The sequence below is a fragment of the Oryzias latipes genome, chromosome 1 (genome assembly GCF_053564925.1).
Source record: "Oryzias latipes strain Hd-rR chromosome 1, Olatipes_Hd-rR_3.1".
NCBI lineage: Eukaryota > Metazoa > Chordata > Actinopteri > Beloniformes > Adrianichthyidae > Oryzias > Oryzias latipes.
The window spans coordinates 9,121,023-9,138,851 of record NC_136237.1 but is presented as its reverse complement, the minus strand read 5'-3'; positions in this window follow the sequence as shown (position 1 = coordinate 9,138,851).

The following is a 17,829-nucleotide window of genomic DNA, read 5'->3' as shown; positions in this document are numbered from 1 at the left end:
TGGTGTGTCATACCTGGGCTTTTACGGGGTTGAGTGGGCCTTTCATGTTGTCTTTCTCGTAAACGGGTGTCAAAGCGGAGAGCCGCGGTGACAAGCTCCTCGAAAGAGTGACTTTCGGGCTGCGTACATAGGTGATCTTTGATGGATTAATTCAACGATTGGTAGAAGACTCCTCGTAACGCTGGATCTGACCATCCTGACCATCCTGCTTCTACAGCCAGGATTCTGAAATCGATAACATGGTCACTAACCGATCGATTTCGCTGCTTAAGAGCTAACAGCTTGCGGGTGGCCTCCTCCTGTTTTTTCGGTTGATCAAATACCAGTTGGAACTCCCTGATGAAATGGTCGAAAGACAGGTGGGAGATAGGATTGACAGCCAGAAATGCTTGAGCCCATTGTAGAGCCTTATTGCGTAAGGAGTTTATAATTAATGTAATTTTACTATGATCAGACTGATAGTACCTCGGGGCTTGCTGGAACAGTAGGTGGCACTGTAGGAGGAAACAGCCGCATGCTTCGACGTCACCAAAGAACGGCTCAGGTTGTAGGCGGAAGTTTTCCGGGGTCATAGCGGAAGCGGAAGTGGAAACGTTGCTGGCAGCCGGGAGCGTAGCTGTGGTGGAAGAGGTAGACATTTGACCAGTTAGATCCATTAGTGTTTGTGTTAAACCGTCTAGGCGTCGAAACAGCTCATGTTGGGCGGATGCGATTTGGATCAATGCGTCGGCTTGACAACCTAGAGCGATGCCTTGCTGATTTAAGGCAAAACGCAGTCCTTCTGGGTCAGCTGGGTCCGGAGTTTGGCCAGATCGTTCTGTCATGATTCTTCAGGCGAAGCGAAGAAAGACAGGCAAGTAGAGTAAAGACAGGCAAGTGGCAGATGAGTAATGGTTTATTGATTCTCCGTGAAAGGCTGCGGTTAAGTCCCGACGAGGTCCGAATGTGAAGATGGCTTGTGGCGTGGCTGGAGGTGCTAACGCGGTTAGCGTAAGGCGAGGAGTCTTCCGGCTCACTGGAACGGCTTAGCAGATGATCCACACTGGTGTCACTCGTAAGGTGGTTTCCTGAGGCAGGAGAATAGGAATTAGTTTGGGAAAGTGTGCAAAACAAAGCAAGACAGAGCATAGCAAGACCAGGCGAGTCACCGTTAGGGTCGGCTTCTTCTTCTTTTTTTTGGTTTGATTGGCGGGCGGCACCATCGTAAAGGTGCATTACCGCCACCTACTGCATTGGACTATAGGTCAGAGTGGGGACTACCTAACCAACCATACCGGGGGAAAAAATAAAAATAAAAATCCCTCACCCATCCCTAGATTCTCCCCAATAACCTAGTTCTCTTCAAAAAACCTATAATCACACCATGTAAATTCTCCTCCCCTCCCAAAAGCTTCTTTAAACTAAGGTGTTCACCCTCTTTCAACCGTACCCTACTTTCCAGTTGTCGTCTTTCCTCCCCATACAGTTCACAGTGACATATAACGTGCTCAACTGACTCTTCCCCTTTCCCACAGTCACACAAACCAGTTGGGTGTTTCCCTATGAGATGCAATGTATTATTTAAACCAGTGTGACCCATCCTCAACCGTGATATTATGCCACGATCTCTGGTGTTTACTCTGATATTCAGACCTCTCCCTACTTTGTCCTGAATTCTAAATAAATGTCGACCCTTCCCCTCCCTTTCCCATTGTGTGTGCCACTCGTCCATAATATGCCTCCTAATAATCGCCCTTATTTCTGTTCTAGCTAATGGAATTTCCATCTCTATACCTCGTTTCAACGCCCTTTTAGCCAGAAAATCAGCCATTTCATTTCCCTCCACCCCCCTATGTGCTGGTACCCACATAAATCTAATGTTTATTTTCAATTTTTCCAACCTGAACAAACTCTCATAAATTTCATACAATATATCTGATCTGCTATCAGAATAGTAAGACTTCAGAGACATCATAGCTGACAATGAGTATGAACAAATAATACCATCTCCAACTCTATTCTGTTCTAACCAGCTTAAACTATATGATATTGCCAACATTTCAACTGTAAAAACTGAAAGATCCTTTGGCGTTTTAATTCCGATATATTTCTCCAATGTAGGGATGGCGTCGGCTTGAGGCGTTGGAGCTCCTTAAGAGCAGAAGTGATGATGAGGAGAGTGACAGCAGCTGGTGGCAATCAGGACCCAAGTGAAACAGAGCTGGAGGGGGAGGAGTCTGACAGAGGCACCATGACAGCCACAGTGCAATTTCTATTGTTCCAACACTTAATGTTTGACCAAAATTTTAAACCCCAACATTTTTCTAAATAGGCTTTAGGCTATATTTGTTAAAAAAAATAAAAAAATAAAAAAAATTTAAATACAGTAACAAATTGTTTTTGGTTAAGCTAGAAAAATAATCTGCATCACTTATCTTCCTCTGGTTTCTTGTCTCAACTCTGTAATAAAACACAAAATAAAATGTGATTTCAGAGCATTTAACTGCAATTTTATGTTTAATTAGAGACTTTTGCATCATTTCACTGGTTTGGCCTGAGAGCAGCACAAGAAAATTTGCTGACACTTAGAGATGTTTTGCATAATTATAGACTTTTATGTAAAAAAAACAAACATCAAAAATAATGTTTTAGTTTAATCACTTGCTTCTTCAAAATCTTAGTTCTAAAGATCTATCAGCTCTCCAGGACCAGTGGACTTTCTTCGATCCAAATACTTATTAAAGAACCAAACGTTTGGAAATTCAGCATACTTAGTATCCTCAATTTTCAGCATCTCTCCAGCTGTCTGTGTTTTTAAAACCATCTGTTCAGATTTTGGTAAATGGAATTTGTCTCAGCTGTGTTTTCCAGATTTTGTTGTTTTCAGGATCAGCAAAGCTGAGTAGACCCAATTGCTGGAACGCGGTAGGAATACAGGTGATTGAGTAGGATTAAATGATTTATTGTCCAGATTTGGATGAGAATTGGCAGGTAAGTCTGGATGTTGTTTTCTTTCAACAGCGAAGCAACTCTTGATGTGCAGCTGAGAGGATTTGCGTGGCTCTGAGACGTGGCGTGGCTTGGAGGTAACAGAGGATTTTCAGCAGGCTTGTGAAGGTAGGACCCAGGTAGGCACAAATGGAAAACTGTCCATAGAGGAGCAACGAACTGGCGTTTAATACTGTTGGCGGATCATCTCAAGTAGGCAGGCAGGCTGGGTCTAAACTGGAAGGCTGAGCAGAGAGTAGAGGGGGGAGGAGAGACTGCCAGAGGCACCATGACAGTTGTCAAATTTTTGTTGTCAGATTTTGTTCTGAAAAAAGCATGTCGTGGGCTGAGAGCTTGCATTTAGCTCATTGATATTATTAATTTAATCTCTCTGCTGGGGGTCACCTAATTGCAAATCTGACATCCTTGAGTATTAAATCCAGTAATCCAGTGGCGGACCATGCATTACACACCTGGGCCTTCAGTTGTTCTATGTCAGAATCACTCAACCCTCATGAACCATTTTACAATGCAGAAATGAGCTTTGCATTGCAGATTGAAAATTCCTTTAGCCACAAGAAATGCCTCTAAATAAACTAAATTAACAAAACAGTAAACAAATCTCATTATGCAACCACATCCAGCAAAAAAAAAAAAAACAGAAAATAGCCACATAAATTCAGAATATAATTTATTATGATATTTATCATTTCTCTCATCAAAAATTTGATTATTTGAAAAAAATTACATCCTCCTCTCTTTCCTCAAAAACAGTTCCATCACCCTGTCATGTACATTATTGTGTTTCAGTTCCGTCCTTTTCTATTCCATCAAGGCCAGTGCTGAGAGCCGAGTCTGTCCAGATGTGTTTCTGCGTACCTTTTAATTCGCTTTAGAGACGAAAATGTCCGCTCAACAGACGTAGTGGACACGGGGATGGTCAGCGGCAAACACATAAATCTGTACATCTGCTTCATGCTCTCACATTTCTGATTTTTTTCTGATGAAGGAAGTCAAGAAGATCAGTGGGAGATTTTTCTGCAAAATCATCCATGGCGTACACTACAGTCAGCTCTGTTTTTAACTGACACGGTTTAAAAAGTGCTCCGTGACTCTGTGTCAAACTGGGCGAGGCTGCATGTGGAAAATCTTTCCTGTATTCTTGAAACGTCTATCCAATCAGAAAGTCTGAATACTGTGACGTTGCCTAAGCCTGCTAGAAGGCCCTGCTGACATCAACTCAAAATCTAATTGGTTGAAAGAAATTAATGACCGACATTACATTTCGCATTAGAGGGCCTGCACAATGGATTTTGAAGGTCTCTTTAGCTCTGACCCTGCCTGGCAACAAAGAACAGGTGAAATGTAATTGTTTAAATGCTTCAATATGAAAATATGGCTGTCTGGAAGCAGCCTAACCATCATAAACACAATAAAAGAAAAGGGACTGACCATTTAGAATGATTTAATAAGTATGCACAGACAAAATATAATTAACACATGACACAGATACTTTCTATATCTTCAGAGAAGGCCTTGAAGGCCTTGACGGCCCACCACTGCAGTAATCTAATGTAAGTGAGAAAGTAATATGCATCTGTAAAGAAAGGGTGTGTCTCATGGCTCAGCTGCTGGCACAGAGTGGCTCTTTTATGGGGATGTCGTGGCAGGCAGAAGCTGTGGGCCCATTAGTGTCCCGTGATGGATTGTCAGCTGTGCAGCATTCAGAATGTTGGAAGATAAGCACATTCGCAGCTTCGCAGCTCGACCTTTAAATTATAATTTAGGGACTGAAGGTGCTGAAGGAGCCTGGTGCTGCAGGCTGCATCTCAAGCAAAATCTGATTGTTACGCCCTCTACTGTGTCTAGGGCAGTGTTTCTGAACCTTTTGAGAAACAGCACACTTTAACCTTGACAAAAATCCCGCGGCACACCAGCATCACAAAATTAAAAAAAAGGAGAAACTCATTGTTACGCCCCCATTGTGTCTAGGGGCACCGAGGCGGCATAACATAAAAAAAAGTAACGTTTTGACTAATAATTTAACTGTAACAAAAACACCAAACGAATGTCTCCATAAAATAACCAAATTTATTTACATATAAACAAACAATCCAACAATAACTAAAAGTGAAGCTAAAAGGCTTCAGGGTGAACCCAGGCCAAAACAACAAACAAAACCCCAACTAACTGCAACATGTAATCTTACCTGCAAAGAAAGAAAAGGGAAATCAAAGACAGAACGCTAACTTCCCTAACCTAACAAAACCAGGAGAAAACATGTACTAAACAAAATGGCGGTTCACCCCTACAGCTTCACTTAAACAAAATCATAAACCAAAGGACTAAACAGAGTGGGCACAGACAAAACTACAAACTACAAAGAACTACAAAGTGCAACACAAACTAAAACAAGTGGAGAAGACATAAACAAAATGGAGAAGAAAACAAAATGGAGAAGAGGGCCAAGCTGCAGTGGAGGCTTTTGCTGCAAGGCACCCTTCTCACCGGCTGGAGGTCCAAGTGGTGGCTTTAAAGGCTGCCTCCACCAGCTTGTCCAAATGGAGGCCACACCCTTGCCAGCACACCTGAAAATAATCACAGACATACAAACAAAGATCCACAAAAAACACAGAAGTCCCACTCTGATACAAAAATAACACACAAAACACAGAACAAACAAACAAAACAAAATCAAATACAGCCCCAGCTGTAACACTCATAGTCTGTTTAGATATATGGTCCCTCCACAATCTCACGTGCATTTTTGTGATAATTATGGCAGAAAAAGCTGGAAGCTGTGGCTGTTTTTTCTTAAATATGTAATAAAAGTTAAGTTAGAAGATTTAAAAACTGTTTGATGTGTGTTCGTTGTGGTTTCAAGACGTTTAACAAGGAAGACTCATTGTGCACTAAGACGCTGTCATTTTAACCCAATGCATCATGGGATATGTAGTTCAATAATCCGCCGAAAGCAGACAGAATAGCGTCTCTGAGCTTCATTGTTTTGTTCACTTTTTCCACGGTCTGATACCGGATTCTGTGGAAAGCTACACCGCTAAAGATGAGATTTAGCTGGTATTTTTGTTGGAACTGAGCGACTCAGTTCCAACAGAACAGAGCAGAATCGGAACAAGGATGTGAAAACTTTAACCACTTCTGATTGGTCAGACTGATGACGTGTGATTAAGCCTCCAAGAATGATTGGTGGAGACAGTCAAAGGGGCGGGACTTTTCTGAAAACAGTCAGAGCTGCAGCTAAATCGCGGAACCGTCATTCTTATCAAAATGTCTTTAATTGAATAAAATAAACAAAGAAAAAAGTATTTTACGATCTTTCATATTCCTAACTACTCAGTGTTTTGGATGAACAAAGAGCTGATATCCTCGAGATGGGAAATGTTTTTAGATCAGTTAATGAGGGCAATTTTCCACGGCACACTGGTTAAAAAACACAGGAGGGCATAACAAAAAAGTAATTTTTTTTGGCCACCGTTAAATAAACAAAAACACCAAAGAATTGTCTCCAGAAAAATGTAACAAATTGATTTACAATATGTAATATGTATTTGAAATATGTAATCTTACCTGTAAATGAAAGAAAAGGGAAAACAAAGACAAATTTTAACCTCCCTAGACCAGTGTTTTTCAACCAGTGTGCCGCGGCACACTAGTGTGCCGTGGGAAATTGCCCTCATTAATCATTAACTGATCTAAAAACATTTCCCATCTCCAGGAAATCAGCTCTTTGTTCATCCAAACTAGCCCTGATAAAACACTGAGTAGTTAGGAATATAAAAGATCTTAAAATTACTTTTTCTTTGGGTTTATTTAATTCTATTAAAGACATTTTGATAAGAATGATGTTACCGCGATTTACCTGCAGCTATGACAGTTTGCGGAAAAGGGGGGTTTGGGGCTGTCGATCAATACAGACCATGAATTTCTTTTTTTTTTTTTTTTTTTTTTGGATGCTGGTGTGCCGCGGGATTTTTGTCAAGGTTAAAGTGTGCCGTGGCTCAAAAAAGGTTGAAAAACACTGCCCTAGACTAATAAAAACAGGAGAAAACAAGTGCTAAAAAATTGGCAGTTCACCCCTACAGCTTCCCTTAACATAACTACAAACCAAAAGCCTCAACAGGGTGGGCATAAAACCACAAAACCTACAAAATACTAAAACCCAACACTAAAGTGCAACACACAACCAAACAGGTGGAGAACTACAAAACGAAAATGGAGAAGAGCACCAAGCTGCAATGGAGACCAGCTGCAGCCAAGCCCCGTTCACGCCTTCAGACACCACACCTGAAAATAATCAGACATAGACATACACACACATAGATCCACAAAAAATACAGAATCCACTCTGATACAAATCAAATACACAAAACACAGAATAAACAGAACAAAACAAAACCAAATACAGCCACAGCCGTGACACCCCCCTACCCAAGAAAAAACTTATATTCTAAAGAAGCATTTATCCTCGAAGGAGCAACAGACATTCTGTTACAAGAACGGGTAGACGGCTGGATCCAATAGCAGCAGGTTCATTTGCTCAGCCAAAAGCCGATGATCATTGAATTTTGTTAAACCCTGCAACAGCCCCACCCCCTTTTTTTAACCAAAAATTGTTGAGTCAAACTTTTTACATCACTGAATGTTTTCCACTCACACTGCTAAGACAGGTAAGTGTTTGCACACTTTGTTACCTAGATTTCATTGTTTCATCTGTCAGATTGACATCATCAAGCTCAGCCTTTCATCCCAGTTCAACGCAGAAATGATAGTTACTGTTGTTTGGAAAAAAGAGGGCAACGACCTAGTTCTCAACGTGGAAAAAACGAAAGAAATAATCGTGGACTATAGAAGGAAAGCTTTGCCACATCAGCCGCTCACCATCTGTGGTGGAGCAGACCAACTGTCACTGATTCCTGGGACTGCAGATCACAGACACCCTCAACTGGGAAAGAAACACCGTTTCCACAGTGAAGAAAGCCCAGCAGAGGCTGTACTTCCTCAGGCTGCTGAAGAAGGCCGGACAAAAACACCAGACCCTCACCCAAGCCTACAAAAGGCTCGCAGAAGCCTCCTCACCAGAGGACTAACAGCTTGGTTTGGAAACACCAACACGTAAGAAAGGGTCATCAACACTCCTAAAAATGCAATTTTTAGGAGACTATCTTTACATTTTGGGCTGTCCCATTGTCATAAGAACAGGCAGACAGCTGGTTCCAAATGCAGCAGGTTTATTAGCTCAACTAAAAGTTCACAAAGCTAAATCAGGGTCAGAGGAGAGACAGGGGTAGTCAGCATCCAGGCGAGATTCAGGGGCAGGCAGCAGGCAAACTGAGTCAGAAACAGGGTCAGGAAACAGAGGCTCAGCTCCAGCAATTGCATTCAGTAATGAAGGCAGAGTGGCACAAACAATACTTCACACTGAGTAAGGCTCAGTACAGTGCTGAAGTATGCTGTGATTGATTGGGTGAAATGAGAGTCAGGTGTGTGCCATCCAGGAAGTGAGTGCTGGGATTGCTGGGAGATGTAGTGAGGTTAAAACTCTGGAGATAGTTCCCACTGGTGACCAGAGGGGAGACAGATCTCTGACTTCTGACACCCATGAAGATTAAAACTATAAAATAAAGTGTTACTTGACATTTAGTCAAACATTAAAACTATAAAATGTCAACTTGTGGGAGTTTTGACCTCCATGTCTCTTTATACTTTAAACAGAAGATGCAAACAGCATTTGGTTGCATCAAATTTTCTGATCCTTTAACCCAGAGTCAGCCAGGAAAATCAAATAAACAAAGAATTAGAAAAACTAAGAATAAATGTCACTATCTGTTTAATGATGACAGCAGAGTGTATGAAGGAACGTTGAATTAGAAGTCTGACCTCGAGTCTTGTACATGTTCAATGATGAAAGAATGTCTTTCTGCATGTCAGAAAACATCAGAAAAAATGATCTTTGTGGGGAGACTCACCTCGTTTTTCCTACAGCCTGCAGTTAAGTCACGTCAGTTCCTAGGAACAAACAGGCGATGCAAGAAAAAACTGATAAAAGTGTAATTGAGGTGTGGGGCAGAGAAGCATTTACCGGCCATGAATTTACGGTTTAGATGTCGTCGGCAGAGGTTAGTGTTGCGTTGCTGGCAGCAGCAGTCTTCTGGCGATCACATCTCAATCAGCAAAAGCCCTGGCTGTGTGTCAGAAGCAGGCACAAGTTATTTGTTACAGCAACCCTAATGGGCATTTGGGCCTTGTGGGATCATAAATTACAATTCCACCTCATGGTCGCCTCCTCCATCTGCTTTATATCGCTCTGCCTTTTTCTTTTTCTTTCCCTACATCTCCTGTATTCCTGATGACGGTTCTGTTTTTGTTTTGTTGTTTTTTTTATCCAGAAATTCTTCATGCACATACAGCCCAAATGGATCAGTCTGTACACCAAAGCTTGGTTCTGCAGAATTGCATTCCAAATTTGGTGTCATTTCAGCCCCCTTTCCGGCTTGAGTCCACACTTTTAAAAGAAGAACCAAAGGAAGAAATGCACACACAATCTGTGCACCACAGTTGGTTCCAGCCCCGAGCAAAGTTCTGCTCAGATGCATGTAGTGTGAGTCATGGTCTGGAAGTCAGGGCGGTTAACCCTCTGTGATTCTCCCTGGATATCCATTCAGACCGACAGCACACTTCAGCTTAGCTCTATATTTAGCAGCTCACACTGTATGTCTGGAAGGAGTTGACAGCAAATGGAAGTTGACATTCCTGTTTTTAGCTCAAGTTATTTACAGTAAAGCAGGTTTTACACTACAGCACATTCAACATGCGTATTTTCTATTCAAGACTGAGGCCCGTACACACCGGGACGAATATTCGCCAGGCGTTATTCGCCAGCGTTTTTCGCCACGTTTTTTGTGTTCACACCCAGGCGATTTTCGCTGACGATGAGCCGAGCGAACATGCAATTTCATTCCCTGACATTAGATGGCGCTTAATGTAAAACAGAAACACTCCTGTACACAAGGTGGCGCTGCACAACTTTACACTTCTTAAAGTCGCTTTTCACTCAGAAGAAGAGAGCAAGTATTTACGCGCTTGTCAGAATAATACAAAGAAAACATGAATATTTCAAGCACCAGTAGCTCCAACTGGTGCTTGGTTCGGGGATATTTTAGAATGTCCGTCATTATTTCTTTGCGGCAGTGTAGACGCTACTTGACATCTATCTTCTTCGCTGGTATGTGTGCTCAGCAAGGCAGTTTTGTGTTTGAGCGCCCCCAAGTTGTGTTTTACTGTAACTTCAGAAGCTCCAGACACGTGTGCAATAGCGCCATTCTCATTGGTCGAATAGATTTCGACGCGACGCGTCGAAAATAAAAAACGAACCCGAGGCGTTTTTTTTTTTTTGACGCTTTGACGCGTGGCGTTTTTTCGCGTCGGTGTGCACACTCTCGTTGGTGCCCTTTGTTTAGTCACGAGGCGTTAAACGTCATTCGTCCCGGTGTGAACTGGCCTTGTGACTAAGAATAAGTAGAATATGTTATGACCTTAAGCATCTTTATTTTTTTGATAGAGCACCAAAAGCTGAAATAAAGATAGACATACAAAAAAAAAAACAACAGAACATGAATAAACAAAAAAAGGAAATGAAACAAACAATAGTAACATTACAGCACTTATAACAGCAATGATGTTCATTTCTGTCTTTTACGATGTGATCAGATTTCTTCCTCACAGCAAAAAAAGAGCACCTGTTTTGTGTGACTGAAGTCAAGACCTAAAGATAAATGTCAAACCTTATTGAAAAGCATTCGGAAGAGATGATCAAATATCCATCTTCTTCCCACAGTTGGGTCAGAATGTCTGACAGACACAGCGGAACCTTCAGACATGATTCTGTAAAGGATTTGAAAAACCTTTCAGCCTCACGGGAGTTTTGAAGTACAGGTCGAGTTTGGCACTTGAAGTGCCTTAAATGTCAGATATAAAAATGAACGACAACAATCATGAGCACACACAGTCATATAACAACAGTCGTTTGGGAAATCCTACATTCAGATTTTATTCAAATCTCCAATGATGACCCTGTAGGGATCATGTCTCTAACTGCAGATCATAAAATGTTTTGTTTTTTTCTGTTTCTTTAAATAAAAAAACAAACAAACTACAAAATCCTCATAAAAGGACTGTTTATCCTGCTGGGATGACCATGAGTTGTTCCTTTTTCAAACTGACTCCATCCACTGCTGACAACACCATCAGAGTCAGAAACACGTTAACCATCTAAACTTGTTTAACCCCTTGAAGTCTATTAATGCAACTATGCATCGAACCACTATGACTCCAAAATTACCTACATTAAGTATACTTGAAAGCAAAAACAGAAAGTACTTTTTTTTCAAAGCTGGAAATAAATTCAGGCGTCGAGGAGTTCAACGTGTTATTTATGTTTGGTTTTTACCTATGTAATTTAAATGTAAAAGGCCCTAAATTCTTAGTAAGAATTCATTCATCTTATAGAAAACTCTCATATTTGTTCTCTGATAGACAGAAGACGTTAAGTGTTAAAACATGACCCTGAAACTTGATCACACCAGTATTCCGTTGCAGTATTCTTCTTTATCGTTTACTAAGCCTGCTACCTTACAGCGATGGCTCTGTGATGAAGTGCATTCTTGATGAAAAGTCGTGATATTGGCCACCAGAAATCCGGAGTGAATTTGGCGCAAAGATCCGTCTGCATCATAGTGACAGCTGGAGAGACAGAGGCGTTCATGCACGTGCAGCAGCGCCAGCGTCCACACAAGGCTGAGTCACCATCACACAGCCCTGAAGAGGTCTGCTCATTCTCTCAGGCTGCAGAACATCTTTCCAGAGACATGACCTTAGCTGCTGACAAAGCCCCTAACCTTTGCATCAGTTGCCTGTTCTCACATATCACACCACCCACAGTGCATTTAAAAATCAAGCTAAAAGAAAAACAAATGGAAAGAAGAAGGTTTTATAAAATTATTGTAATTAGGAGCAAATGTGGACTTATCCTTCAGCCCACAGTTCAATTGAACTTAATCAAAACATCAATTGTTGTTTTTTTTACCATTTAAAATGAATTAATTTCCAATTTCATTAAGTAATAAAGAGAAATAGTAATAATGTTCCCCTTTGAAGGTTTTTCAGCCCCCCATCATCCAAATACAATAACTTACGTCATTAGTGCATAAAACAAAATCAAAGGATTTTAATATATTTAATAATTTGTTAAACAATACAAACATTTAGTCTTAATCAAAAAAGAACTAGAACCACAACTTTAAACATTCAAAGTAACAAAAGGCTAAATAAATTCCTTTACAACAACTTTGGATTTTGCTGTTAATAGTGCTTCCCACTCCCATCATTTCCGTAATGATATATACAAACAGAAATTTACAGTTTTTAAAAAGATAACACATGCAATATCTACAACCTGTTACTTTATTAGTGCTGTGATTCTACAAAAACTGATCACTTGCTAAACAAAAGTGTATCACTACCAAGCTGTCAGATCATAGAGTCAGAGAGTCTTCATTGGGCCGCAATAAGAACATTTTATTTTGTAGTGGCTCACATACTCCAGAGCTGCAGAGGAAGTGGAGTCAAACGATAAAAAAGTGGTGAGATTTCTGTGCAAAACCGTTGCAGAACCATTTCCAGCTGTTGAAGATAGAAAGATGTGATGTGAAACTTCTGACATCAGGGACAACGATTTATTAATAAGATTAACTTTGTTACTGTACTGTAGGGGAAATTAAGTTGGAGTAGTAGTGCCGTGGAATCAAACCTGTTAAAGAACTGGTTCAACTCATTAGCTCGATCCACATTTCCTCGAGCTGCACGTCTTTCCTTCCTCTGAAAACAAATGATCCCAATCATCCCACGTCCCACATTCTGGGCTGGTTCCTCTCCAGTTTCTTCTCCAGCTTCCTCCTGGAAGCGTCATTACACTCCTTCAGACTGTGTTTTAGTTCGTTCTAGACTCTCTAGAGCTCAGAAAAGTCCCCCAGCCATGAAGGCCCTCTTCTTCTCATTTGGAAGGGCCTTCAGCTCACTTGTTGCTCATGGTTTGTTGTTAGGGTAACGGTGAACCACATGAACCTTCTTCATGTGCACACATGATTTATAAATTTATGAGCCATTCATGTACGGTCAGTAAGGGGCGAGTTCGAGCACCTTACTAACAACTAGAATGGAGCATAAAGGCACCACATGATAGCATCTCTCGTACATCACAACTGCGTGCAACTTACATTGGTCTTCCGAAAACCCTTACACACACAATAATCCTTTGATGTGACCATATGAGCCACAAAGTGGCTGCAAGACAGTAACCCTAACCCCTTAAGGTGCGGCCGCTCCTCTCTACGACCCTCCACAGACTCAGACAACCCAAAAACCCATGTGACCATGACTTCAAAAGAGAAAAAGTGGATGAGGTATTACAGGTAGGACATCAATGAGGGGAGAGGTGGATCTGAACAGGTGAGACAGAGGAACAGAAATGGAAGGATGTGCAGCAGGTTAAGGGGGAATCAAGGACAGAGATACATCTGCTTGAAGCCTTTTCTGGACAGACTGACATGCATCCTGGTTCGGTCTGGTTGGTTCTTTGAGCCTTTTGGCCAATAAAGACATTTTACTGGTTTGGTGAAGTTAGAAGAAGCCTGTCAGTTTTGTCTGTGAATACTCTCTTTTTTATGGGTTGGGGTGCTGCATTTAGTAAAACAGAGATACTTAAAGCACTAAATGAAGACAGGAGATAATGTGTTTAATTATTTGACATTCATTTTATCTAGCTGAAAATGTAAACAGTGTATACACAACAGCAAACACGACTGGTTCTTTTGGTTTACATTTTCATATATAGTGCATTGTTGCATTTGCATGTTGCATTGCATTTTGACAGGTTTTAGCTCCTGTTTTACTGTAAGACTTATACTAAAATTACTGTTGTCGTTTGGTTTTGAAATGTTTGTGTTTCTTTCAGGAACCTTTTTTTTATTGTTTACAATATTGATAATAGGATAATAATTAACCATTGTATTTAGATCATGGATTGATGCATAGATATCCTCCCCAACTCTACACAGTATCTTAAAATTCAATTGTATGAAATAAAAGCCAGACGGTGTTCTTGTAATGGTGATATTCAGTCATGTTTTGAGACCAGTGTTGCAAAAAGATGATGCAGACAAACAAAAATGGTTACTACTCTGTACTGCAGGAAGCAAAAGAAATCATCCAAAACGGACTCTGTTTCTCTCGATACAAAGTTGACTTGCCTCCCTGAGATGTGGACATAAATGTTTTTTTTTTTTTTATTTGAATTAGGACAGTGCATATTAAACAATGTTTCAGCAGCTGCTTTAACATAAATATGCCAGAGTTAGCACAGGAGCTAAATTTCATCCGTTGTCCTAAGGCCGGATAAAAAGTTCAACAATTACAATTAACACACAATAAAATAACACAATATTAGAGGTAAAAATATTTACAAAAGGTTATTACAATAAAAAGCAAGTCTAAAAAAGTCCAAAAAGGTCAAAGAAAAACAACTATAACTAATGTCTGCAGGGCTGGTTTGTTTTCAGCCATTGTTTAAGAGCTGTTTGGAAGGTAGGGTAGTTGTGAAAGGCTATCCTCCATCTCAGGGCAATCAGTGACAGAGCTGAATGTGGCGGAAGCTGGAGAAGGCACCTTCCTCTCCCTCGTTTGTCTTCCTCTTTGTTTTATTTGTATAATATGTGCTTTGGCCTTGATCCAGAGCAGGGAAGTGCAGCAATAACAAGATTATGAGTAAGGCCAAGCTTCATCACCTGTCTGCTGGACTGCCAGGGGAGGTAAATTGATGAGTTGATTTATGGGATATCTTGAAATGGGAAGCATGACTGCGTTTGAAGAAATTGTTTCTAATCTAATGTTTTACCACAATTGATCAAATTGCTTATTACCATGCTGAATGTTTCTACCACAGCAATTTGTGGGAGAGTGAAAGAGGCAGAGAACCATTTGCTGGATTTCATCTCATCAGAAATTTGATCAATCTAAAATGATTCTATTACAATGGATGGATTTTTTTTTCTGCTCCTGCCTTAGACAAAATCAAATTCTACCAATGGAAAAAACTAACAAGGGTAGGCAGCAGGAGTTGTTTGGGTCAAATCTGTTGAGCTATGTGATTTAAGATGAAATCCCAGGGAAACAAAAAAATACTCTTAGTAAAATAAAAATGTACAAAAGCGCTGAATGTCGTTGTTAAAGATCAGTACTAAGATTTTTTGAATTTTAGAAAAATAAATCTAAAGATGGTTGTTGTTTTAAAAACATACTTTGCAGCAGTTCCAGTAAGGGCTGAATGATCAGCTATAGTCTTACTATTTTTTGCATTACGAGGAAAAGCAATTTAGCAGTTACTGTTCTGCAATCATGTTTGGGTCATAATGTGAAAGTGATTAAAAGAGAAAATAATAGTTTGACTAGATTTGTTGGACTTTTAGCCATAACTACCTCTGAAAAGTTCAACATCAACAGATTGGATTATCTATCCATGTTCCCAACCACCTTAGGGGAGTGTTGCTGGAGCCTATCCTACACTCACCAGTCCTTCACAGAGCCCCTTAGGATCACTGTAATCTAAACTCCCCACCATCTGTGCAAAGATAACTGTAGAGATATCCCTTGTCTTTAGTCTGTGATCACCATGTTATTTTTATTTTTTTTTTTATTTTTATTTTTTTATAACTTGTCCTGTCCAACAGCTAGGCAAACAGATGAGAGCTGAGGGCCTCTTGTGTTGGACATATTTTACTTTAACAAGAGGGGTTATTAATCTTCAGACAAACCAAAGGTATGTCTGAATAAACCCCTTTTGTAATTGAGGCCAAACTTTATTAATTTCAATCATGTTTAAAAATCTTTGGTGTTGGACCGGATGGAAAAGGAAAGAGGGGAAGAAGAGAGAGGGACGTTAGAGAGAGGGGGGGGTAGGAGGGTGATAATAGGAGGGGAAGGGGGGTAAGACCATGAAGCAGCATAAAGCAACAAGTTTACTGGTTGCTAATCATTATGGTAAGGTTCAAATGTAGTACAAAAAGGGCGGGGCCTATCCACACACACACTCAAATGTTATAAACACACCTGCTAGCTGCAAAAATGTCCACCTGTCGACATGTACACAAAACAGATAGTGTTCACACGCATACTTATGCCTTAAAACCAACTAGTGTGAAATCTTTCATTCATTCAATCTCACCTGTGCTCAGGTGAGTGTTTATGTTCTTCTAAAATTGATGGTGGAACGTGACAAGAAGGAGGGAGAGTGCCCAGCCATCCCCACCCCAAGACCCCCACTGCAGCAGCAGCGGCAGCCGGAATCCCCCCAACGCCACACGGGAACCGGCAGGGAACAACCGCCGCCCGGGCGACCAAGCCCGCCACCAAGGCCAGGGCCAGCAGGACCGCCGCGAGGCCCCCAGAGCCAGAGAGCAGGGAGGCATGGAGGGAAAGAGAGCGCCGCCCCAGCCCAACCAGGAGAGCAGCCCCCCCGCCGCGCCGGGAGCGCCCAACGCAGGGCCCCACCGGAGAAGGACGCCCACAGCCCCAGACGAGCACCCCACCACCACCCAGGAGTTCCGGGCATCCCCCCGCCCCCACCCCAGGTACGAGCCAGGACCCCCCAAGGGAGACCCGCTCCGCACTCCAGGCAGCCATCCGCCCGGCCCACGGTTGGTCCAGGGAGGAGCAAGGCAGGGGCCCGCCGCCCCCGCCCAGGAGGGGGAACCCCGGGGAAAAAAGAGGGCCCACAAGGGGTGTTATAAATATGGCCCGACCAGGCTCGGCCACAGTTGGAAATTTGGCGGGGCCCAGCGCTCAGGAGCAGGGACCAGAACCCACCCCCCAGGGACACGAACACCCCCGGCTCAGATGTAATGTGAACCCCCCCACCGCGCGGAGAGAGCACCGCCGGGCCCAGGAAGCCGGCACCCCGGGGACACGGCCGCCATTGCAAAGGGGCCCGTACCTCCCACCAGGGCAGAGGTAGGGGACAGATGGTTCTAGGTCCCACCTTCCTTGTAAAATGTGTGTGCGTGTATGTGTGTTTGAGAGGGTGTGTGTGTGCATGTGTGTGTGTTTATGTTGGGATTTATATATTGAGGGGGGGGAGGGGTGTGTGTACTAAGGGAGGTGCAGTTAAAATTGGCGGGTAGGGCACTAAGGGGACATCTCCTGATTACTCACAGTGACGTCCCCTCACCCTCCCCACCAAGGGACCCTAAATGTCTAAGGTGCGGTTAAAATTGGCGGGTAGGGTGCTAGGAGGACATCTGCTGCTTGCTGGCAGTGATGTCCAAGCACCCCCCCTACCAAGGGCCCTACATGTCTAAGGTGCAAATAAAACCGAAAGAGGGGGGGCCCACTCCATACGGCAACCATAGGAGGGGGGCCACTGCCTAGTAACCCCCCCCCCCCCCCAAGGCCCATCGCAGGCTAAGCCTCCCACCCCCTCACCCTAATATGAGGTTATATGAGGAAGGGGGTAAGTTGGGGACAGCTGGTAGACTGTCCCCCGGTGGTCAAACATCCGTCCCCCCCCCCCCCCCCCAGCAAGGGGGCCAGGCCCACCCAGCCCAGGGGCCCCACCCCCGGAGGCGCCGACACCCCAGGCCCAGCACCACCCACCCCACACAGAGAGAGAGGAGCCAGAAAGCGTCGCACCCCCCGGAGCAAGCCCAGGCCCCCACCCCCAAACGCCGGCCCTAGAAGAGCTCTGGTCAGGCCTCGACGGGACCGAGGCAGCCAACCGGCCGGGGAAACCGCCGA